This window comes from Zonotrichia leucophrys, chromosome 9 (assembly GCF_028769735.1).
Source record: "Zonotrichia leucophrys gambelii isolate GWCS_2022_RI chromosome 9, RI_Zleu_2.0, whole genome shotgun sequence".
NCBI lineage: Eukaryota > Metazoa > Chordata > Aves > Passeriformes > Passerellidae > Zonotrichia > Zonotrichia leucophrys.
The window spans coordinates 10,153,740-10,177,997 of NC_088179.1; the positions used below are offsets into that span (position 1 = coordinate 10,153,740).

The 24,258-nt window shown below is 38.1% G+C and overlaps 1 long non-coding RNA gene across 1 annotated transcript in view; it reads left to right on the forward strand.

The window, feature by feature from the left end:
- LOC135451908 (uncharacterized) overlaps positions 1-24,258 on the forward strand; it is a 90,587-nt gene that overhangs the window by 36,166 nt on the left and 30,163 nt on the right. The window contains exon 2 of the long non-coding RNA XR_010441470.1: positions 17,234-17,335. This is a non-coding gene — a long non-coding RNA (uncharacterized LOC135451908). The remainder of the gene's footprint in view (positions 1-17,233; positions 17,336-24,258) is intronic.

Sequence of the window (24,258 nt, forward strand, 5' to 3'; positions counted from 1 at the left end):
AGCCTTAATGTGGTATTTACAAGTAAGGTTTCAAGGATATTTCCAGGAACAGCTATTTGGATAAAAGCAGAGTCACAATAAGTGTTCACAGTTGTTGAAAATGCTCATATAAGGCCATAGTTCTTGTATCTTTTCTTAAACATATTTTTACATCCAGTGGCAAGATTTGAATTATACTGGCATTTAGGCAGTTGAACTGGAGAATAGAAGAAAAAGAACTGTGCTGTTTAATGACACAAATATTGAAAACCAGAGAAAATTTGAGATAGATCCTTGCTTCTAATAAAAAATTATAAAATCAAATAAATTTGCTGCATTAACAGTAAGGAGGAGGAGCAAAAGGAGAAACCTAAAGTCAAAATAAGTTGATTGTGATGGTCATCTTCTACTTTCCCATGCTGTGAGAGTTATTAGTCCTTGCAGATGTTCAGCCCAATGAGCAGTGTGCATCTCAGCCCATTTTTGGAGCTGCAATCTGTACTGATTTTAAAAGTGAGAAGCAAGAAACCCAAACACTAGACTGGGGAGCAGCTGCTGTTGTAAAGGGAAAGATGGGGGAAGTCGGAAGAGAGGAAATGAATAATGAAGTGGAAAACAATTATACACATGTATTAAAATGTTGTAGTCATGGCCTTCTCAGGAACTGGGTGTTTTCTGAGCAGAAAGAAAATGGTGGATTAGATGACAAATCCTACCTAGGTCTAGGAGTCACCCCCATGTGAACGGAGCTGTTACCCCTGACTGGAGACATTTCTGTTCTGCTGTGATTGTACAGAGAAGCAATGTTGCTGACCTAGAATGAATCATTTTCCCCTTTTTTCTTTTGGCCAATGGGCTGACAAGACACTTATTTCCACAGCTTTAACTACAATCCACAGAATGTATATTTTTCAGAGTGAAGTTATTGCCTCAGCCTCCAATTCACTTTCAGGCTTAACCTTTCAAAGCAAAATTGCCACTTGTTTGTTCTGTCACAGCTTTTAAGCTGTTCAACAAAGTATGAAATTACTGCAAAGTCGTAATGAATAAGTGATCCTTTTGGCTTTTACTCAATCTACTAGCATAAAGAAATTTTGGTTTCTGTGTAATTGCTGTACTTAATTAAAAATATGAGGGTTTACTGCTTTGTTCAATTTCTCTGCTTTAGAGCTTGTTTCCTTGATGTGGCTGTACTGTGGACTGGATGCTTTGCTTGATGGGGCTGGGATGCTGCTGGAATTGTTGGGATAACTTGTTTTCTGAAGTAGACAGTAAATCTAATTCTCTAATGTCTGTGTTGTGAGATCAGCCAATCCTTGGTGCAAGTCAGCCCAAACTTAGTTTTCATTGCAGTCAGTAAAGCTGTCAGTAGAACAAAGGAGCATTTTGTGTTTGTTTCCTGGGCTGAGCACTGAGGAGGAACAGGAATAGAGACCAGTGTGGTGACTTCGCTTTGCAAAGGCATTTGGGGCTGAAAAAGTCCTTGTGGAGCCAGAGAGGCATCTATGGCAGGTATAGCATTTCAGCACACTACAGCTGTTTCCTTTAAGAGCTCTATTCTTCCTCTATTAATTATTCTAGAACACTGTCAGAAGTAATTAGTATTAAAAGGTCAGTAGCAGTTTCCACTTAATTAGTTCTGTAAACATTTTTTTTAAGAGAGAGTCCCACAGGGCTATTTTTCCACACACAAATAGGAATCAGAAGTGGCTCCAGTGTAGAGTGAAGTTCCCTTGCTGAGCACTGGATGCAAGGCAGGGCTGGCTGTGCCCACTGCCGGGGCTGAGCACCAGGCTCTGCCTCTGGGCACTGCTCCAGGCTCACCATGCCCAACCAGAGCCCCCCAGTCACTGCACAGCTGCTGTGGCTCCTGGAGCTCCCGGATCAGTTACAGCACAGCTCTGTGCCTAAGGTAGCACACTCTAAACTCGTCGTGTGTGTAAGGGCAGGGCTCAGGCGCTGTTGGTGTTTAACGAAGTCAAACATCAGCAGGTTTAAACCATATTGGGGGAAGAGTAGGAATTGATTCTGTCCACAACACAGCTGACTTTATATGTGACAAAGAGCTAACACTGAATTCATATTTTTAACAAGATGTATCCACATAAATTCCTTAAGAAAAATATTTTAAAAGAAATTTGAGGATTTAACTGCATCACCTGCAGCCTTCTTCCTATTGTGTTTGTCATGTATCTGCTTAATCAAAGAGCATTTGATTAGAGAACATTCCTATTAATATGTTTTTACTTTTCTTCTGCCACGTGTTTGAGATATTGTGAGATATCTAGCTACATGGCAATCATTAAATTAGTCTAAATCTTCTCTGTTCTTTTCTTATACTTTGATGCAGAGAAGTATTACAATAACCTTTCTGTTATTGTGAACACCCTGACCATACCCTCAAAATCAGAGTTGGCACTTCTTTAAAAAAGTCCTTAATTGCATTGTAAATAACAATAAACTTTCTGCTGAATACTGATAAGTAAACTGTGTGTTCTCAGTTATTTCAGGTTGATCTAGCTAGGAGGGAGTGACTTTAAAATGGAGCAAAGAAATTCAGCAAAATTAATGCAAAATTATTAAGAAAATAATTATCATTGTATATACACAGGTAAATGCTGATGCAATTATTTTTTCTGTAAAACTTCTATAAATATTCTCTGGCTGTTGTTTTGGTTTCCTGCTATAGTGTTTTGATTAGCTTTACTGAGTAATGTATTGAGGCTGTAGTTAATTAAAGCATTCCTGCTGATATAGTGTGTTTGCATTTATCCAGGCTTTCAATTTGGCTACCTCAGACAATCTCATGGGCATTAATAAATTAACATCCATAGCCCTGAAACTAGTAAGAGGGATTAGTACTCCTGTTTTATAATTGTAGGCTGAAATTAGAGTAAAGAGAGAAATGTGTGTTGCAGGTCAAAATCAAGCATTGTGGTTTTGGAAGGTATTTTTCAGACTTTGATATTAATGTATATATACATGTATATACACACAAATATATATATATATACACATATATACACACACACATATATACATTCCATAGAGTGCTGAATTTTAGTTGCTTAATAATGACCAAGGATTAAGATGGTGACAATGTCAGGGTTACAGTTCAGAATCCTGTCTCTCAGGTGAGCACTTGAAAGAGCAGAGTGCTGTTTTTCATTGGTTTGAGGTGTTATTCTGACTAGTAGGGGGTAATTGTTTGAAATGGAGAAATCTTTTTCATCCCTTTGAGTAAAATCCACTAGGGAGGATGGTTGGAGGGACTTGTAGAAAGTTCTTTTAGTGCTGAATTTTTTTCAGTGCATATGAGGAAAAAAAGGCAACTGAAACTTTGAATGGGCATTGAAATGGTTTGGATCCCTAAGTGGAATGGATACGTTTTACCTTAATTTCTGTGGCACTGTGTCTGTCTATGCTATTAATACCCCTCTGTATGGACTGGCATTTTTGTAACATTTTGGTGCAAATTTGTCTTGCATGTAATTTGGATGAGGCGTATTGAAACCAGACATTTATGGATGAGTTAATGGGCTGTTTTTTCTGATAACAGATGCTGACTTGTGCCAAGTTATTAGTACTGACGTGCTTTCCACTGTGGAAATCCTCAACTCTATTTCAACATGGGGCTACTGAAGTGCAGCTCCCTTATCTGAGTAGTGCAGATTTAGCCAGAAGAACAGTGATATGCTTCTTGGTCAAGCAGGCCTTTTCCTTTTTTCTTTTCCTTTGGAAAGATCTTTCTTTTTGAAATTTAGGAGGTTTATTTTGTTAACATTGCTAACCAGAGAAGGTTTGCTCCATCAGTTACATGCAGACATGGGATGGGTTGCTGTACTTTGATGGAACAGCTCTTTGCAATCCATGGTTGTGCACTCATTGCAAAATCTAGGACTCAGATCTAGAGAGACAGTAGGCGTGTTGATAGCTTAAATACCATGGTTCAGCTGAATCCAAGTCCTGAATTCTGTGATTCAGTTGCTCCTGTCTGATGTGGTCTCTTTACTGCCTTCCTGTATCTCCCTTGGGAACTGTCACCCCTCCCAGTGTGACCCATGAATGGCCAGGCAGCTATTTTCAGCAAGTTGGTGCCTGTATTCCTTCACAGATCTTACTGAATTCCGTGTCTGACTAGTGTGTGCTTTATTCTCCAAGCCAAACCATGGAGTTGGCTTACTGTTGAGGACATGCGGTACCATAGCAGTTTTTCACCCAGAGAGTGGTTGGGCACTGGAACAGGCTCCCCAGGGTGCTCACAGCACCAAGGCTGACAGAGTTTAGGAAGTGTTTAGACAATGCTCTCAGGCCCATAGTGTGACTTTTAGGTTGCCCTGCTTAGGGCCAGGAGTTGGACTTGATGGCCCTAGTGTGTCCTTTCCAACTCAGCATATTCTATGATTGTGTGATGTGATTTGCAACCTGTGTGCTGGTGCTCATCTCCTCTGTGCCACGGTGGTGAGGAGCTTGGCTCAGAGCTCTTACAGAAAGCAAAGGGAGCACAGAGAGCTAAATGCCATTTCTACTGCCAGCCCTAAATAGCTTAGCTTGATATGGAGAAGGATTTCAGAGCTGAGAGTCAGGGAACCTGTTCTAAATGGAGTGGAGCTCATCTTTTGCACTCACTGTGGTAGGAACAGTTCTTTCTGTGTGCTCTGCTGCATCTGAACATTCCTAGGAAAGGGAGCAGATCTGCATGCCTTACTGCTCACCTGCTCCTTCTCCTGTCTGCTACACCACAGGTGCACCCATATGTGCAGAGCTCCTGTGTTCCTGGAAAATGCCAGTCACACAGAACCTCTGAATATTCCATCTATTTTACCAGCAGAGCCACACTCTGCCTGCAATCTGGAAAACGTCAGAAGAGTTCAGGACTATCACAGAATATTATTTCCTCAGTAATAAATCGGTACTTTGGATCATCCAGGCAGAAAAAGCTCAGCAACAGAGGCTTTTAAAACTTCCCTTACTGTAATATAAAAGAAAAATGCAGAACCATTTACGTCAAAAAATAAAAAAGAAAAAAACAATGGACACTTAAATACATATCTGCTAAATACTGCACTACTCCTATAATTTAAATGGTTAAAAGGTATCTGAACTGCTTAGATGGTTTAGCAGCCTTTAGATACCTCTCCATTTTTGCATGTCAGGCCCTCAGTCACCCACCTCATTGCCCATTCCATTTCTAGTTTCTTAGAAACAGATATAATAGCCTTTCTGTGCCTACAGAGAAGCTGTAAGAAAAAATACTTCAAAATCTTGTGCTGTTATTCTTCAGTAACTTCACAAGCACTTTACTCTCTGCATATTTTTTGGAGCCTAACAATTATTAGTTGTACTGTGGTGCTCTTTGTTTGCCTTATTGAAAGCTAAGAGTTCCTAATAATATGCCTTGAACAGAAACTATTACAACTTTTTTGACACAAACAGCACACCATCCCACCCCATTGCCAGATCTAGCATCAAGCTATTGCTGTTCATATTTATTGTTGTGCTGACAAAGGACATACTGTACTTTGAAGGCATTCTCGTTTTTCATGGTAGGATGCACTTCTGTGTAAAAAGTATGGTATTTATACTGTTATCCTCCATTGCTTATGTGTGATGGATGCTAAAGCTCTGCAAATGCAGTGCTGCTTGTTTTGGTTTTGATATGAAACTGCAATTTGCTTGCAAAAATTGCTCCTATTTCTGGTGTTTTTAATTACATCTGTGATGTCGAAAGAGAATCCTGTCAAATGTCTTTCAACCTGCTTTGCAGACCAAAGCTAGTGGAAAACTGTTTATGTACTTGAAAAATAAGATGTAAAATATACTTGAAAGGTGATAAATTCTTGGGTTGCCTACACAGACATTCCTGAGCTTTTGCCATTTGATCCTTCGACATAACAAACTGTTGTAATTCTTTCTTCAAAAATATTTTTCGAAGGTTTCCAAGAGTGGGTCAGTTCAAAGAAGTAACATGTAAAGTTCATTTTAGGTGTTGGATATTAACAAAAACCAAACAAGGAAGTAAACAAACAAATTTTCCATCACCCAAATCCCCAAGTTAATTTTCACTTTTCTTAATATTCAAACAAAACAGCTGGCTGGTAGTTTTCTGTCTATTTCACCTGGCACTCTCTCATAACCATGAAGAGGAAATATTTTTTTTATCAGTGGAACAGTCAACCCTCCAGAAGATATAATCGAGTAGGAAACAATTACCTGTAAATTTAATAACATTATAAATTATGCAATAATTCTGCAAGACAGAGTGATACGTAGATCTTGCTAAAGAAATTATTTCCTTAGATATGCAAAAATCTGGTTGTTTCAGAAGCTCACCTTCAACTCTGAGAATTATAATATTCTTCATATCAAACTTTTCTGGAAAGTAGTGCTTGGGACCAAAGATTTTCTTTCTGAAAAAAATGAAAATAATTATCTCTAGTCTGTGTAAAGCATTAAGTAAATGCAGAATCATAGGGAGTTAGGAAAATTTTAAGTTCCTGTTTTTCTGGATTTATTGGCTTAGATCAAATGTACAGCAGAACTGTTGAGAACATAATCAAATACATTTGTACACAGCATTAAGGAATATGCATTTGTTTAATTACTGCAGCTATCAGCATTGCAAATTACAGTCTGATTTTGCCAGGTTGTGCAGAATGCTCTGTGTTGCCTCTGTTGGTAGCTGTTCACTTCTGTAGTTCCACCCATAATGATGTGTCAAGGCTTCTAATGAAATAAATTAATGTATAATTAATGTATAATGCCAGGTGAGTAATGCAGAAGACTTTCAGAAAAAGTTCCATTTGTGAAATGGAGTGTTTATGTTTGTTCTGTTTTTTAATTAGTTTTTCAGTGTATGAGTGGGTTTCAGTCCTCTTGTCTTGGAAACAGAAGCTTCACAGAACCTGACTACCAAAATGCTCTGTCTTTTGAGGCTAAGTAGGCCCTCTCAAGTCATTATGTAAATTAATAGAAGGGGCACAAAGGTCAAGTCTACACACTTGAATGATCTGTAATCTGTCTACATCAAGTGGTCGAAGAAACTGCTGGAGTTTTCCCATTGAAGAAAGCTCTGAGGAAGCATCTGTGGGTTTTATGTTTGTTGCTGTGTAACTGATGAAAACGTTATTCCATTTTACTTTTTACTCATGCAGCCATTGCCAGCTGTAATGAGTAATAAACAAATGACAAATGCTACTGACTTCCATACAAATATTTGTGGTTTTAAGATAAAGTACAAGCCAGAGTAATTATAAAATCAAGGCTGCTTCATAGAAATATATATATTTATTTATACACACACACAAAAATCACAAATTCCCCAAAACCAAAACTGAGATTTCCCTAGTAGTCTGAACTACTTACAAGCTGATCAAATATCCTGGGAACAGTCTTGAAAACAGTCAAGAATTCTGTTTACTGCATATGTAAATCATGTTGCCTGTCTAGGAGGAAAAAAATAAAACCAACGTGCCTCTTGAGATTTTTGTTTTATTGCTAAAATTGTCCTGAGTGGTGTTCTGACAAATGAAAATTGCTATGCAGGGAAGACTTCACCCACGTCAGCATTAGCCTCTTGGTAAAACTTTTAAGCATTAGTAACTCTTACTTACATATCGTTCTTTTACAACTTACTTGAAACTTCTCTGCACTAGTATTGAAATGTGTTCTGTCCTGTTGAACTGAGCCTAATCTATTTGCCCTTCTATACCATTTGCCCAGATAGGAAGAAACTGGTGAACTGCACAGCATGAAACCAATGACATCAATGAGACAAAATTCCATTTTTCGTCAGAAGAAGGATTAATGCATAAGTTTGTCTAGCCCCTCCCTCTTGTGCAAAGATGCAGTAAAAAAAGTCCCAATGGTTGTAGTTTGTAGGGCAGAAAATTAGAAGCTGCTGAAATGTCCAGGTGTAAGTGTGTGTAGGGAATGCAAGGGCAACCAGTCCCTTTGTGTCTCTACTGGGCTCTGCTCATCTCCAAGTTGGAGGAGGTCAGTGTTGTGAAAAAACCCCGTGTTTAGTAATTTTTAATCCCTGCTATGCTTCTGGGAATATTTTATTGCACTAGCTTGAAATACCTCTTCTGACAGTAGTGTTTACATTGTACAAGGGATTTGGTTTTGTTCACTGCAAGGATAGGCAGTGAAACGTTTCTGGGGTCTTTTTAATGCTGTGTAATGATGAGGATCATATAAACCACTGGTGCTGATATTCTCTTGATAGAGTCAATACAGAGAGGTTCCTTTGTGCCTGCTGACAGCCTTCTAAACTTTGGTAAGCTGTTCTCTCTAAAGCCGAAATGGAGTTGCCAGAAACATAGAAATACACAAGAGGCAGTTACAGGTTTGCACAATGTGCTGAGACTCATTAGGAGACTTGTTTGTTGCTCTTTGTTTTTAATGTGTTTCTGAGTCTGTTTTTATTCTGTTGAATAAAATACATATCTTCATTATATCTACACTGAATTTATTGTTTAAGTATGATAATTAGATGTCAGATCTCTTGGAGAATTTCTGAATCAAAAGAGTTGAGTGAATAAAAATGTTAAATGTTTTCTCAGTTGCCAACTTATACTGATATCAAGGCCAGAAAACCCTCAAAAATCAAGTTTTTCTGCCAGATGTGATATGAATTACAATTTCACCTATTTGTATGTATGTAACATGTCCTCTAGCTGCTGGCAGAAAAATTTAAATGTAAATTTAAATGTAAATGCGTGATGAAGAAATACATGAAATTGGAAATTGTGTACATAGTTTTCAGAGTAATTGCCCTCCCACCAGCAATGAATTGGATGCTGAGCTCCTTAATTATTAAAAAAAAGCACTGGCTGTACTGAGTTTTTAAATTAGTGTTCCCCACATTGATCCTTTCACTGATGTAAAGAATGTATTATGAAAAAAGCCTGAGGGATTTAATCACACATATTTTAAAGTCAATGGCGGTGTGACTGTATTGACCTCAACATGGGGACATGTTGCCATGAGCTTCAGGACAGAGGGAACATAGCAAATATGCAGAGATAGCGCTTGGTTTAAACTCAAAGTCCTAGAACTGAAATATATTAGCTTCCACAAAAAATATAGTGCTTGGCCTTGCTTCAGAGGAAATAGCCTTTCTGCAGTGCAATACTCTTGTGGCATGTCAGAATGAGTGTCATGTTGAGACATCCTGGATCATAATCCACTGATTTACTACACTTCCTACATATTTATGCATGTCGTGGTTACCATCTGCAGCATATTCATTAGTTCTTTGCTTAGATTACACTGAATGACAAGGTCCTTCATTTTAAGGTTTTAGCTATTGGTTATTGGAATATCTGCAGCAAATCCACATGGTGAAGGAGAAAAAAATGCATTGCTTTTGGTAGGTTATGTGGCAGCCTTCCTTCTCTTTGAACTTAACAGACGTGAAAAAAGGGCCTTGAATGTGAACTCTAGGACATGGTTTTATGTTGGTTTCTTGAAAGCAGCGGGTGTTTATTTAGGAGTTGTTTTTTTTTTTTTATTTTTTTATCTAAAGATACATGAGACAGTGTGACAGTTATTGCCATCAGGAGGGTGAGTTTAAAATTTGCTTATTTGTAATGCCAGGATCAGCAGTTTTGCTTGTTTTGGGTAAGTAGCTAATTTAATAATAGGTAGAGAGCTGGCACATGCAGCTACATGTTCATTTTAATTGTAATGCCAAATTAATTATGGTAAGAAAAACTTGCCCGTGACTGAAAAGCATACTCCATATTGATGGTGCTTAGAGAATTTTCCCTATAGAAAATAAATGAACACAGCAGCTAGTATATCATATTGTAAATAATTTAAGGTATGTTTATGAACCACGTTCACATAAATGGTTCTTTTAAATTAGCATGCTTGCAAAGCAGTAACTTTGCTATCCATGAGGGAAAAATATGCAAAAATATATTTGATATTTTTTGTGTATATTGAATCTTTATTTGTTTTATCTCTCAGATTTTTATATACATTATGAGGAACTTATAGTATTTATATTATAATAAAACAGATTTTCTTTAAACAACTGTGTGTCAACTCTGATAATATCTATTATAGTGCTGCTTCATTTGTTGTTGGTTCTGGCCATTTGTCAGGACTGGCTTGCTTTTGTAGATGTATGGGATGGATTTAGGTGTTTTATTATTTGACCAATAATAGTACGTAGCAAGCAATCTTCTATTCTTTTAAAATTCATGTTATTTTCTTGAGGGTTTATTTTCATGGGCTCAAAAAAGGATGCATATTTTAGAAGAAGCATATTGATGTGCTGACGTATGGTGAAGTGTTTGTATGTGACTTCTGCAAACTGTCCCCACTGGCCACGTTTGATTAAATCACACTAACTTGACCTTTTGGCAGACACTGTAATTCACATGACCTACTTAGAAGTTGTTTTGAAACTAAACCTAGAAAATACTCAATCTTCTCGCATCCTAATTGTATTGGTTAAAATGATAGATTGTCAGGGACTACACTGGCAAAAAGAATAGATTCTGCTTTCTGAAACTACAGCTGATGCAATTATGTCCCTAAATGGAATGTGCAATTGCTATCTCTCAGGGAACACATAATTTAAAATTTAACTTATGCTTAAAATGAGTGAAATCTGAATTCCTACCTGCTATTAGCATCCCATCTGATACTCATTGAAATCTTTCCACTGAATGGTTAGATTTAGACCCTTGGGTCCCTAGCAAATGTCCGATTGCCTGGGACACAAAAAGGAGCCAAGAGGCCCGTCTCCACAAGTAAAAATCTGTGCTTCCTTTTTTTTGCCTTTATTCCTCATTCTTGTTGGAACTTTGGTCCTCTTCTGACCCTTTTTCCCCTTGACACTGCCCCCCTCTTCTTGCCCCTCTGGGCCCCCAGATTTCCTGATTTGGCTTCAGCCATCTGTTATCCCTAGCTACCATTTACTGCTCTGTTCATAATAGTTCTAATCAGGACTTGAAATATATGTGGAAAATCTGAAAAAAAAAAGGACAAACTAGTGCCTAGGGTCAACATTCAAGAAAAGTTAATCCCCAAAACTGCTGAATAGGATCTCAGCACCCAGAAGTAAAGGCTCAACCTTTCATCATTACAGCTTTTTACTGGATCATCTTCTATTTTGAATGGAATGCCGTGGAATATCCTCTCTGCAAGGCTTATAAAGTTCTCGGGAAGCTGAGTTGATGATGGCAAGATCTCTGGCATCATTGCTAATCCACACATATCTGAACATGCAGCAGCCTGTAATTCTACCTGGGAAAATCAGAAAGGGTTGCAAACAACGGGATGTCTGTGCTCTTGGGAAAGGTAGGGCTTTCTTTCACATTAGGAAGGTTCACATTAGAAAGATTGACTGTTAAACATGGAGTAATTCCACGTGGGGACTTCTTGTTTGAGTTTATCTTACTGTGACAGTATTTTTCATTTTTCTCCTGTGTCTTTCTGTGCTGGTGAGGGAAGTTTCCTACAGTCTGCAGGCAAATGTAGGCTTATTTGGAATTCCACCCTGATCCCAGCCTTGCTTGTTCACTGGCATTTCACTTCATTTACAGGCATCTGTTTGTGCTTAGAATGTCTGTGTGCATGGAGTAATGCATGCACAGATCTTCTATTCTTTCACTGCACCCTTTGGATGCTCTGTGGTGTTTTGTGTGATATTTTAATCTAAAATTCTGAAAGTGAAATTTAGCTCTTGGATCAAAGCTCCAGCAAGTATGAAATAATTTGAATTTGGCATCGATTTTCCCAGGCTGCAGTCTGAGCCCTCTTTTTCCTGAAGGGTAGTATAAATTGGTAATACTGTTTTAATCACTGCTAGATAGCATGAAATCACTCAGTTATTAGACATTACAGTGAAATTGTGGTGGTCAAAGACCTGACACAGATCGACTTTCTTGCATGATGTAGCTCAGCCCAATGTTCCAGTGTCCTGTGTATCTGTTAGAAAAAATATTGGGCTAAATCTTGCTGATCCTGCTCCAGCTAGAATTGGTCACACAGTTGGCTCAGCTGAAGTCCCTGTGGGAAGGCTTTATTTTAATGTGGGGAAAAAAATTAGTCTTATACAGCCAGGAGGATGTAAGTACTGTTGCTATGTTGTGTGATTTTTTTGGTCACTCTGAATGTAGCAGTCACTGTAGTTATTAAAAAAAATAAAAATATATATATATATAAAGCCAATTTGGCAGCAGGCTTCAGATGTTCTTTGGTTGAGTCAGCAGACAGCCTCTGATATTGGCTTCATTTCACCTACCATTACTGTGGGCACTTTCATTTGCAACTACCAGTGTGCATCAGATATTTCTCACAGCAGGAAACAATCTGAGAGACAGCAAGAACAAGTATCAACCATAATCACATTAATACATCTAAATACCACATCTAAAACAGCCAGGACAAATTTTCTGTTGGGCTGTCTTTTTGATCCTTCAATAAATTCAGTGGAGCCACATTAATTTGTACAAACTGAAGTTCTTGTGAAGTTAGTTTTATTTTTTGAATGGGCTACCAAGTCACTGAAACGTAAAGAGTTTACTGGCCAGTGGAAGGTGGAATAATAAATTCTGCCTACATCACCAAAGGAAGCCTTTCTTCTACCTTGGAAAAGAAACAGACCTAACAAAGTTCTGTAGCCCAGAGTTGCCCACTGTTTCAGTGGGTAGAGTGGGATGTGAGCTTTTAAATATTTTGTCATGTCAAGCCCTGCTGTGAGTAGGGTTTTCTGATCAAAAAATGAGAAGGGCTTGCAAATGAAGTAAGTCTTTTGAGAAAACAGAATCACCTCTCCTGTGTTTTTCTCTGAGTTAAGATGTTGATTCTTCAAAGGACATTGTTTGTGTGGGCCATGGCTCTGAAAATGCCATCACACAGAACCTACTGAAGGAGATTTGACTTCAGTGTTAGGAAGTTTGAGGCAAGTCCTGGCTTCTGTTGTGCCCAAGAGCAAAAGCTGAAGATGAAGCAAAGGAAAAAACAAAGTAATCATACTCAGAAGTTTTCAAGATAATGGTTAGTAAAAAAGGGGCTGAAGAAATTAGAGGCTACCTCTGAAAAGATAAGACCTGAAGGTTGGTTCTGGCTTTAAGGGCCAGCTTGTAGACTCTGCCAGTGGGAATTAATTTTTTGAATGGAAACTTTGAGCTTTCAGTGTTGATGGTAACATTTCAGTGAATATTAGTGGAGCCAAGAATTTCACTCTATATATTCTGGTAAGTCATTAATACAAATGTCACAACATTAATGGTGTATTTTAAGACCTTATTCACTTTACCACACTGAAATAAAGGGAACGCTTTTTCATAACTGAGATGCATTAAGCTGAAGTTTGGCACAAAAATGCCATGTTTTTTACAGCAGAATGTCCTTCTTATGAGATTTAGAGTATTGCTGACTGCAGAGGTCTCTGTGCAACACTTATTTTAGCAAATAGTCTATTTTTAGATCCTGTTTGTTTCAAAATCTAGGTCAGCTTGCTTGGCAAAGCAAGGAAAGAAGGATATGCTGGTAAGACTAGAAGATGGAGTTCTGAAAGACAGTAAAGACATTGCCTTTTTTATACTGGTGATATCAATTTTATTTCTAGATTAAAAACTTTTGAAAGCTTTTAGGATTTATATGTTATTACCAGAAAGTAGTGATGGTGATATGTCTCCATTGCAAATATTTTTATTTGTTACATAAATTCCCAACTTCTTTGTGTTTTACACCAGAAAATATTGGAAAAAATTTTCCAGAGGAATTTACTTCTATAAAAAAATTGAGTAAGTGAAAAAACACACCTGATTCTCAAATAAATTTGTCTGTTCATGCAGATGGCATATGTGGAATAGAAAAATCATTGTATTTCATAATATTCAAGAAACTTTCATCTTTCTTTTTGTACTTTCTTTCATCTTTACTTTTTTGTATTCTTACTGTATTTAAGGTGGACAATAAACAGCAGTAAGAAAAGGGAAAGCCTTTTTTGTAAAACTGGTAGCCAAGCTTACCCTAAGACTTTCTAAATGCTCTGAAAAGTTTTGCAGATCAGGAGGGACTGTTTTGCTCAGTAATCTTAATTTCTGCCTGCTAGTTTGAAGGGATCAGAGCTATTTTGCTCTTATTCAAATTACACAGTTCAATGTAATGTTGGGCTATACTTCCCAAGAAGGAATATTTTTTCCCTTGAGCTTAGGATTTGCTCTCATATGAGCAAACATTTTAGCAAGTTTTTGCTTTAGGTAAACCCATGTCAATGGGCACAATGCAAAATTAATTCAAAATGCACATTCACAAAGAGATTTCTCTGGGGAGGCAAGATTTATTCTAATCCCATCTCTTAATTGGATCCTACGTTTTTTTTGGGCTGAAAGAGACCTTTAAGGATCACCTTGTTGAGGCCCCCTGTCATGATCAGGGACATCTATATCTTTTCAGGTCCCTCAGAACCCTGTCTAACTTGACTTTGAGCACTTCCAGTAATGAGGCGTCCATGTTTTCTGTGTGTAACCTGTTCTACTGTCCCACCACCCTCATTGTAAAAAAAATTCTTCCTTAGATCCATACTAAGTCTTTCTTCTTCTAGTTTCAAATCTTTGTTCCATGTCACTACAGGCCTTCATAAAAAGTCTTTTTCCATCTTTCTGATAAATTCTCTTTTGGAAGATGGTTGGTTCAGGTGCTTGTGCCTTATGGAAAGGTTCTTATTTGACTGCAGGATTTTTTTTTTCAGTTGTGTTTTCCTTTACTCTTTCTTTTTGAGTTTTTATGGACAAACAGATGTTCAGGGGAAAAACATATTTCTTTCTAAGTATCCTCTCTCCTCTTGTAACTTTTTTCTGCTTGAACTCAACATCATCTCTCTGTAGCATAACAGTTATTTGCAGACTGTGGCTTCAAATGAGACATAATCAGGAAGAGCAGATGAGTGAGTGGTGAAGAAGCATAGATCACATTTTCATGCAAATATGCTACTAATAAGCTGAGGGAACAGCCCTGCTCTTGAAAATAAAGATGCTAGTTGGTGGAATTAGCATGTAAATTGAACCTTCTCCTAATCTTTCTAGAAGGTTGTAATTTATTTTTTTTTTCAGTTCTGCCCAGTTACATAAAATTTCATTTGTTACATGTACTGCAGTCTTAGTAGTGATGTGTTTTAATTTTTTTTTATTTTTTGCAAAATATTATTAATTTTGACATATAAACCTGCCTAAAAATTGTAGGAATTTTAGGTAATTCAGGCTGAAAGAGACCACAGGAAATCTCTTATCCAACCTCCTGCTGAGACAGCTACAAGATCAGATCAGATTACTTGTGGATTTATTCAGTCTGGTCATGAAGACCTACAAGCTTGGAGACCACATAGCTTTGGCAACCCCTTCCACTGTTTCATTGTCCTTGAGGTTTTCCCTCTCATTATATTTAGTCCAAAATGTTCCTGCTTCAATTTATGGCTGCTTCATGCTTCCATCATGCACTGTTGTGAAGAGCCTGCTTGTTGTTGTTAAGGTTATGTGGAAGGATGCTCTTAAGTCCTGCTTGAAGCATTGACTTCTCCAGGTTTGACAAGCCAGGTTCCTTCAGCTACTCCTCATAGGGAAAGTGTTCCAGCCCTGAACATCTCAGCTTGCTCTCTGCTGAACTCATTCTTGTTTATTGAAATCTGGTGCTGGTGGGCCCAAAAGTTACTCACTATCTACAGCTCTAGGTTTACAGAAACAACTCTACTCGCAGCACTTTTGAGGCATGTAACTCAGAACTCAGCTACTCTAAGAACTAATATTACAGATATCATTGTGTAGACAAATTTTAATATTGGATGGTAACTTAAGATGTGAAAATCACAATTTGCCGAGTTCTAATCCAAGCAGCAAATCCAATTCTGAGAAATAGGAAAAAGCCCTAGTGAGTTTTTTATCAAGACAATACAACTAGGACATGATAATTATTCTGTCCAGATGTATCTTGAGGAGAAATGCAACACATCTACTTTCAGGATTTCATTTCACCAAGAAAGCTGTGTGTTTTCTATTCCAGAATTAATTTTTTTTCAGTTCTATTAAAGAAGTTGAGTCATGTTGATAGGTCCTTATCAAGTCTAATGAACTCAATAGAAGGACTTGATTCTGACTTGAAATCTGCTATCCAGAAACTTACTTGCGGAACTGACCAAAAAAGAAGCAATTGAACAGGAAAGCAGGAAAGTTCACTGGTTTTGTTTTTCTTTCTCCTCTTTCTGGTCCTTTTCTCCTACAGTTAGGGCTGATCATCCTGAGAGCTGCTGGAGCTGTGGGAGCATTGAGCAGAGTGCAGTTCAAAGAATGGCAGCCTCTGGGCATTTCTTGTATTGTGCATCCTACTTCCACTACCTGCAGCTTTTAAAGTCCTATGTGCACAAGCAGCTAGTTATGTTTTGTCTTTGTGTCTGTGACATTTTTTGAAAGTATATATCCCAAACTGATTAGATTATCCCAAACTGATTAGAGCATGCTACAATAATGTTTAACTTCTCTTAGTTTGTCAGTCTCAGACTTTTTCAATCTCTGTCCAAAATACTAGAAATGAAACAGAAAGTTGAATTTCTGCTTTGATTTTTAAAAGCCTCTAAAGAAATAGTGAGCTAGAAATCCCTGCTAGTTCCTTGGATGCTGTATTCCACCTTTCCTAATCAGACATACATGAAAGTCTTTCCAAATAGTCTTTGAAGACAGAACTGAAGCAGCTGATGTATTCATTCTCCCCTGTGAAAATGACCTTTTGCAAGGGCTGAGATTTTCACGAGTGGATATTTTCCCCAGTAAGCTGCTTCTTCTTTCAGGTGTTGTTTTTTTTGGTTGGTTGGTTGGTTTTTTTTTGTAGTTGTTGGGTTTGAGATTTGTTTTTAATTAGTTTTAAAGGCTAACATTTCATGTACTTTGAAGTTCAGGTGGAAGTGAAAGCAAGTTTTTAGTATCTCTTAAATCCTTCAGAATCCTGGAGGTAAATTGTACCTAATGATCTTGTCTTTTTAAACCTATCCAGCCCCTTGTACAAGACAATGTTTAAGTTATTTCAATAGTTCCTTGTTGTAAGAATGTGTTTTCTTTTTTTCTTGTTAACTCTCCCCTGGTGAAGGCAGAATGCAGTATTATGAGAGGAAATTGTATTTTGTTCATTACAGTCTGACTAATGAACACACATGATTACTTCTCATCATGGCAATTCTGCAAACTGCTTTCAAATTAAAGCAGAGTGTCACTGACAAAGTTTTTGTTTTTAACTTTTACAGTATGAAACTGATGTTCTTCTGCTCCTGGCAGAGTTACTGGGGAAAGTCTTGTGTGTATCATTAAAGAGCATGGAACCATTTCTGATGTTCTCCCATCCCAAGGCATGGTTTCTTTCAGTCAGATATCTCTGCATGTGTGTGTGTAACTGAGCCATTTCAGTGTATTTCTGTAGGTATTTTGTTATGTAAAACCAATTTTGCAGACAGTGAAAGGATACATGGCATGCTCAAGGCCATAAGTAATCTGTAGAAGAGGTATTTGGAGTAGTGTGCTAATGCAAGTAGCAGATCCAAAGAAGCCATCACCTTTTTCAGCAAAAGCAAACCTCTTTTCTTCATCTCACAGGAGGGGGAATCAGGTGTGGAAAGCTTCCTAAGAAGGTTTCAACTCTTAGAGGCGTTTCCTTAAAAGTTGGTGGGGTTTTTTTCCACAAAAATTATATAGGCCTTTTAGAAAACCATTTCTTGATTATCATTGTCTGCATTGTATTGACAATGGACTGGAACAAACAGTAAGGATTCATATACAGACTTTGTCAGCTGCAGTTTCTTGTTCACAGCCATTAACTGAGTACCAAAGGACTGACGGCAACTCCCACCAGTCTGAGCTGTCAAACATCAGGCATATGAACTAAACCTCTGCTTTAACAGTAAGAAATGAACTTTGGAATGCAGAGTTCAGTATTGTAGAAATGCCATCCTTCTGTTAAAAAACCATGTTTCAGTAGTGCTAGACAAGACATCATGTTATTCACCTACCATGAGTCAGTCAGACTTTTGCACAGATGAAGGACAGGTTGTGATGTTGAAGGATGTGCCTCTCAGATATACTGTCAGAAGAATATTGACTTTTAGACAATTTTTCCTTGCTGTGTTCAGAATGCAAGTTTGATCAATGTATTGTAAGAAAGATAGTTTAAAATATTCATTTGGTTCAAATCAAGAGAGATGGCTGCTTAAAATGATGCTGCTTTATACAACTTTCTGAGCATTATTTTCCAGCCATAAACTTGTCATCCTTTTTAAGTGATAATGCTTATTTGTTCAAGAGCCAAGATCATAATTTGGTTAGGAAGTTATATTTGGGTGTTTTAGTTTTGCTATAGAAAGTTAATAGGATTTATGCAAAAATTTCTTGATTGCTTCAATGAATATTCTCCCGGGGAAATAAACTTTGATCTTAATCGTAATGTTTAGATTTGTAATGCCCTTGGCAATATGCATTTACATGAATTTTTCATTCATTGCTTTATAATTGGAAGTTTCATTGAGCATTCTGAGTCTGCAATACATTCCTTTCAGGTGTAACTTGCAAAGCTTGCCTCCTCTATTTCATAGTTACTCAAAGGCTATCAATTTCTACCTGCAGCAAAGTAAAAAGAGAGTTATGGATATTTGCCTTATTCATCTTTATTGGTAACTTATATATAGAAACCATAGGAACTACTTACTTTCAGGCTGCTAATAGCATGGCCCTACTGAAGCACAGCTACTGTGTTTCTAAGTTATGTGTGTGACCTCTTAACTCCAGTGGTAGCAGAGGTTCCCAAAACCTGATCATGTGTGAGAACTCTGCACAGTATGATGTAAGAAACAAATAGTGAAGGGGAGCTACACTGTTCATGCCAGTGTTGGAATAATGTGTTTACATCCCTATCTTGTTCACTTTTTATGTTTTGTCAACCAAGTTAGGAAAAAAAATGCTCTTTTAAAAGATCTGTAGAGAGAGATCTCAGTGCAGGTATTTTAAAATGTATTTAAGTTGTATTTCCACTTGACATTTGTTCCACCAGCATTCTAGGGAGAACTCGAGTGTCTCTTTCCCTTCCTCCCTAAAGGAACTGTCTCTAAGGTGTTTATTAGACCCCACGTTTTGTTAATTAACATCTCTTGATTTTCTTGCAGAACTTGTGACAGTAGCCACTGAAGTGTAAATACATTTAAATAGATCTCCACTTCCAGTGAAGAGGAGTCAGTGTCTGCAGTGTTGAGTGTTGAAATGTGCTTCTCCTGTAGTGTGCACTGGTAAAGAGCAGGGCTGTGTCCCTCTCTTCTCCTCACTGTCTTCAGCCTCTCTGTCCCTGCTAGGGTAGGTTTAACACACACATAGTAGTTTTTATTTTCTGCTGATGGTGCGCAGATGTGTTTATGCTGTGTGTTGGCTGGAATGACACCCAGCATTACAGGAACCTGCTTGGTCCCTGTCAGGAGAGAGAAGTCTTCGCCCTCCTGTTCAGTGTGGCCTCAGAACTTGTGCAGAATGGCTTGGGACTCAAAGGGGCTGGAGCACAGCCTGTGGGAGGGTAAGGAGTGTTTGAGGCTGCAGGACTTGCTGGGATGCTGATGGAATAGTGTGTAAGGCAAATGGTGTTCAAAGTGACAGAGCAACTCTTGCATGCTCTGTATACAGAATAGTCCTTGGAACAAACTATCCCTGGATGAACTACAGCACTGGAAGGAAACTGGTTCATCCAACCTAAAAATAGGATCTAAGCACGGACTAATATACATAAAATGTACATGATCAGACTGGATCAGGGCATGGAATGAATTGAAGAAAGTAGCTGTGACAAGGTTGCTGTACCTTTTATCTTCAAGGACATGGTGTCTGTGCCTCCAACAACAGATAAAAGAAATCCTTTTCTTTGTCTCAGTGGCTTAAAGTTTGTGTCTAATTTCTGGGTTTGCTTTGTTTGTATTGCAGGCACTGCTTTTTGTGATGATGCTTCCTGCTGCAATAGAGGACCCTTTTGTATCTAGTATTTCCTTCCAGAGCAAGCTCTGTTTGTGGCAACTTGATAACTTGATTGCCTATTTTTTTTTTTGTTTTGGTTTTGTTTTTGATACCTCTTTAGGTTACCAGGATGCATTTGCTGTAATCCTGCGATTAGATTTTTGATTGTTTTTTTCTTCTTGTCCAATTAATTAACATCCTTGTAAAGGCATGAGTTGAGGGCTGTTTTCCTGTATCTGTTTACCTGTCTGCATTATGTACAGGGTATCAGTGGCTGCTGGCTGGAAGGAGACATCAGAAAGGTTTCTGAGGGTGTAGATGAGCACCAGGTTGACCACGAGCCAGCAATGTGTCCTTAGCAAAGGACAACAGCCTGCTGGGCTGCATTAGGAAGAGCCTTTCCACAGTCAAGAGGTGATCCTTGTCCTTCCACTCAGCAGTGCTGAGACACATCTGGAAACCTGGGTTCAGTTCTGGGTTTTCCAGTCTAAGAGAGACAGACCTACAAAAGCAAGCCTCGTGAAGGACCATGAGGATGAGGGCTTGGTTCATCTCAAACATGGAAAGGCTGAGAGAACTAAGCCTTGTTTAGTCTGGAGAAGAGAAGCTTTGTGAGGAGTGTCTTGTCAATGTGTATAATGAGTGTCAAAAAGCAATGGGGCCAAACTCTTTTTAGGGATATCTGAAGAAAGGACAAAAAAGCAATGGGCTGAAACTGAAATACAAGAAATCCCATTTAAGCATAACAACCTTCCTGAACCTCTTTGTGCTAAGAAGACCACTTAAAATTCCCAGTTTTTTTGACAAACATTACAGAAAAAGTTAATTTTTGATACTGAGGTCCAAAGGAGAGTTTTCAAATGAATACAACTTAACAGCTTTTTTACACAAATTACTATTTGCTATGGAGTGCACACACACAACAGTAAGTATCTTCTGACGAAATCTGGCAGTGGAGAGTGCAAAGCAAGAAGATATTTAGGTTGTCTTTTTCTTGCTTATGTGATTTGACAAGTACCCTGGAAAGGAGTGGTCAGATTCTGTTCACAGTAGCACTGTAAGTGGAGGAGAGCTTCCCCCAAAGTCCTCGCTGAGAACAGAGCTTGCCACTCTGCCTCCAGTTTAAGGAGTTTGCCTTCTGGTGCCATTCCTGCCTTCTCATGGCTATCTCTGTCAGAGAAAATGCACTGCAGTTAGGTTTGCTATGTCTAATTGTGCCTGCTAAAATAGCTCAGCATGAAGATGGGACTCACTGTACTCTGCCTGTACAGATTTTACTTAGGGATTGGAAGTTACTAGAGCTGTAATCCTTTCACTAAAACAGGAAAGTGAAGGCTTCACACTCATTTAGTACTTCTTTAGGCAGAGTCCACCCTGCAAAAAGTTTAATACTTTTAAGTCTTTAAGGAATAGAATGTCTGTGGTTGCACAGTGTTCCTGGTAACTCTGGGATATTCCATATAAGGCAAAGGCCAAGGATTTCAATTTGCGCCTGAAACTTCCCTCACACCATAGATATGTTTTCAAAATTTTTAGTAGGAACTTGCCTGAAAAATTCTCGGCTGCTAGTTCTAACTTTTGTATAAATTTCCATAGGTGGTGCAGAAGATTAAAGTTCTGCTTAGTTGTTAATTTTTGTGCATCTCTCTCCTGATGAACAAAGCTGGAGTAATGAGAACCATAGTGCAGAGTTTGGTCAATTAGATGCTCTTTTCCATAAATAAAAAGGTGAAAAGCACAGAGAGCTGGAACTGTTCAATGGACTGAACACACAGTGGAGTGATGTAAATGACTAAGCACGGGAAGGTTAAGCTTTCTAAGCACTCCTGAAGATCAATTTGCCAGGCACCTGCTGTTTGCTTTCTATTTTATGGATCTAGGTCAGGAAGAAACTAATGGACATCTCACATGTTTGACATTTATTATTTTTTAGTCATTTTTTGGTTCCTTTTATTGATGGCTTTTACACACTGATCATGTTGAAAGCTGCCCTGGAGATATTTGCATTTGAATCAAAGTCTGGCTATTCAGGGAGAAAGCCAGGTCACATATAAGTCAAGATGTCCCCTCCCAATGAGACAGTTCCCTCTCTGAAATAAGCCAATAACCAGTTCACTTGACACATTAAAATGACAGATAAAATGCCTGAGGCACAGGTTTATGATGTGAGTTCAACTGATTGAAGACATAAATGGCTTTCCTTTATACCTACATTTGCCCTCAGGATACTTTGATTTTCTTAAGCTATGAAGGTTGAAGTGATGATATTTACGTATCATTAGTTCAGAGGTAAAGGTGAGAACTCCAGGAAAGGTCCTCAGGCACAGTGTTAGAGTGTCAGTGTCACTGCCTAACTGGTGCTTTTCAGAACTTTACAGATTGGTTGAACATGCACAGGAGACAAGCAAACGCAGAGAGGGGGAAGAAATGGTCTGGAAATAGACCTACATGAGTACAACAGTCTAGATGCCGTTACAGGGCAAAACTGAATTGATGGAAAAGTGGAATATCAGCCACATCCTGAGAATCACACAATCTCCTTGCTTATGCCAGGAATCTGTGTTGTGGCACTTCTTGCTATAAATATGAAGTAGGTAGAAGCCCTAATTGGTGGTGTGCCAGTGCCTGTAGAGAATATGTCTCTTGATGAGAGCTCTTGACTTCCCTTCAAAGCATTGGCAAAAGCTGACGTTTTTAAACTTACGTAAGTAGACAATTGGATCTTTTATATTTAGCTCATTCTCAAGGAGTATCTCTGGGATGTATCAATGTCATTTCTTATCTCCACTAGCATATGATAATCCTTATTTGATATGGATGCAACTAATTGTACAATTTTCCCAACATTCAGCAGACTGAAGAAAAACATTTTAAAATTCCCCCTGAAAACCCACGAAGATAGAAATTCAGCACACCTAAACCCAGGCCTTTTTTTCGTATCTTTACTGCATTGATAAAAGAAGTGCCATGAGATACTTTATCTCTTAAGTTTTAATAGTGTAAGCTAGAGTGTTTAGGTAGGTAAATTTGTTGGGTTTAAGGACATTCATGTGGTTGATGAATGGAATTGCTCTGTGTGCTTTGCTACATCTGAATCTGGAATTAAAGGGCATTGTGTCCAGACTGGTTTCTGAACAGGAGTTTTACAGTGCTGCTCTGAAGTAATCTCAGCTGGGGCCAGATGAATGTAAAGCTTCCCGACTGATCTCTGTCCTGCAGGCACTATTTCAGTTCTGGCAGGACAGTGCACTACACAGGGAGTCTATACTAGCATTCTTTCTGCTTTTATTTTAATGTCAGGGGTAAAAAAAATCAATGCACCAGGAGCTCTTTGAAGCAATTTTGATGTTTTGAAAGGATTATATTCTTTTTCTGTGTCAAGGATATTAACATTTCCAATTATGCTTTCTGTCAGTGGGGACAAAGAAACACTTTTTACCTAAGAATTTCTGCTTGATGTTGCAGAAGAGACTTGTACGTTGTTCTCTGCCATGGGGATTCTTTTTTCCATGTAATTTCTGCCAGAACTGAGTAGAAGTCAAGGTAGAAGTTGATTTGGATCTGCATCTCATTGTTAACCCTTCTACTTCTCTGAATAGCCAATAATAATATTATACTGTTTAATAAAACAGCCGTGGATTTTAAATGAGGAAGATATAGGTTTCTTATAATTGTTGTAATAATTAACTAATAGAGATGTGTCCCATAAGTTATCAAGTAATCCTAGATAACAGTACTTGTTTTACACAGTCCTGACTCATGAAAGCTTGATAAATAATTAAATATCAGTCTTGACTACATGAGCACATGATAATGAATTTGTATTTTTAATTTGGACAGCCTATATCATGGCAATTGCATAATGCTAACAAAGGGCATAATCAGAATTAAATACCTTTAGGCAACAATAAGAACTCTGCTATAAGCTTTGTATAAATTGCTCTTCAAGAGAAAATGTGACCATTGTGAAAAACAAGCTGTTTGTTCATTTATAGTCAAACAAAAGCACAGAGGAAGGGAGTTAAGCAGAAAATAAAGAGTGAAGATAAGAATAGCTTAGTTGAAAAGACACTTTCTGAAACTAAGAAGAGTGATGGTTGAGGAATAAGGGTGATTTGAAAATATTTGAATTCTGGAGTGCCTTGGCTTGCATATGTTTACTCCCAGCTTGAAGGTGGCACCTTCTTCAGGCAGAAACAGAAGTCACGTTTATTGCAGTCCTGCGCGCAGATGGTTGCATGTCCTGGGCTGGCTTTGGACCTGTCAAAAGGGATAAAGGGCATTTCATTTG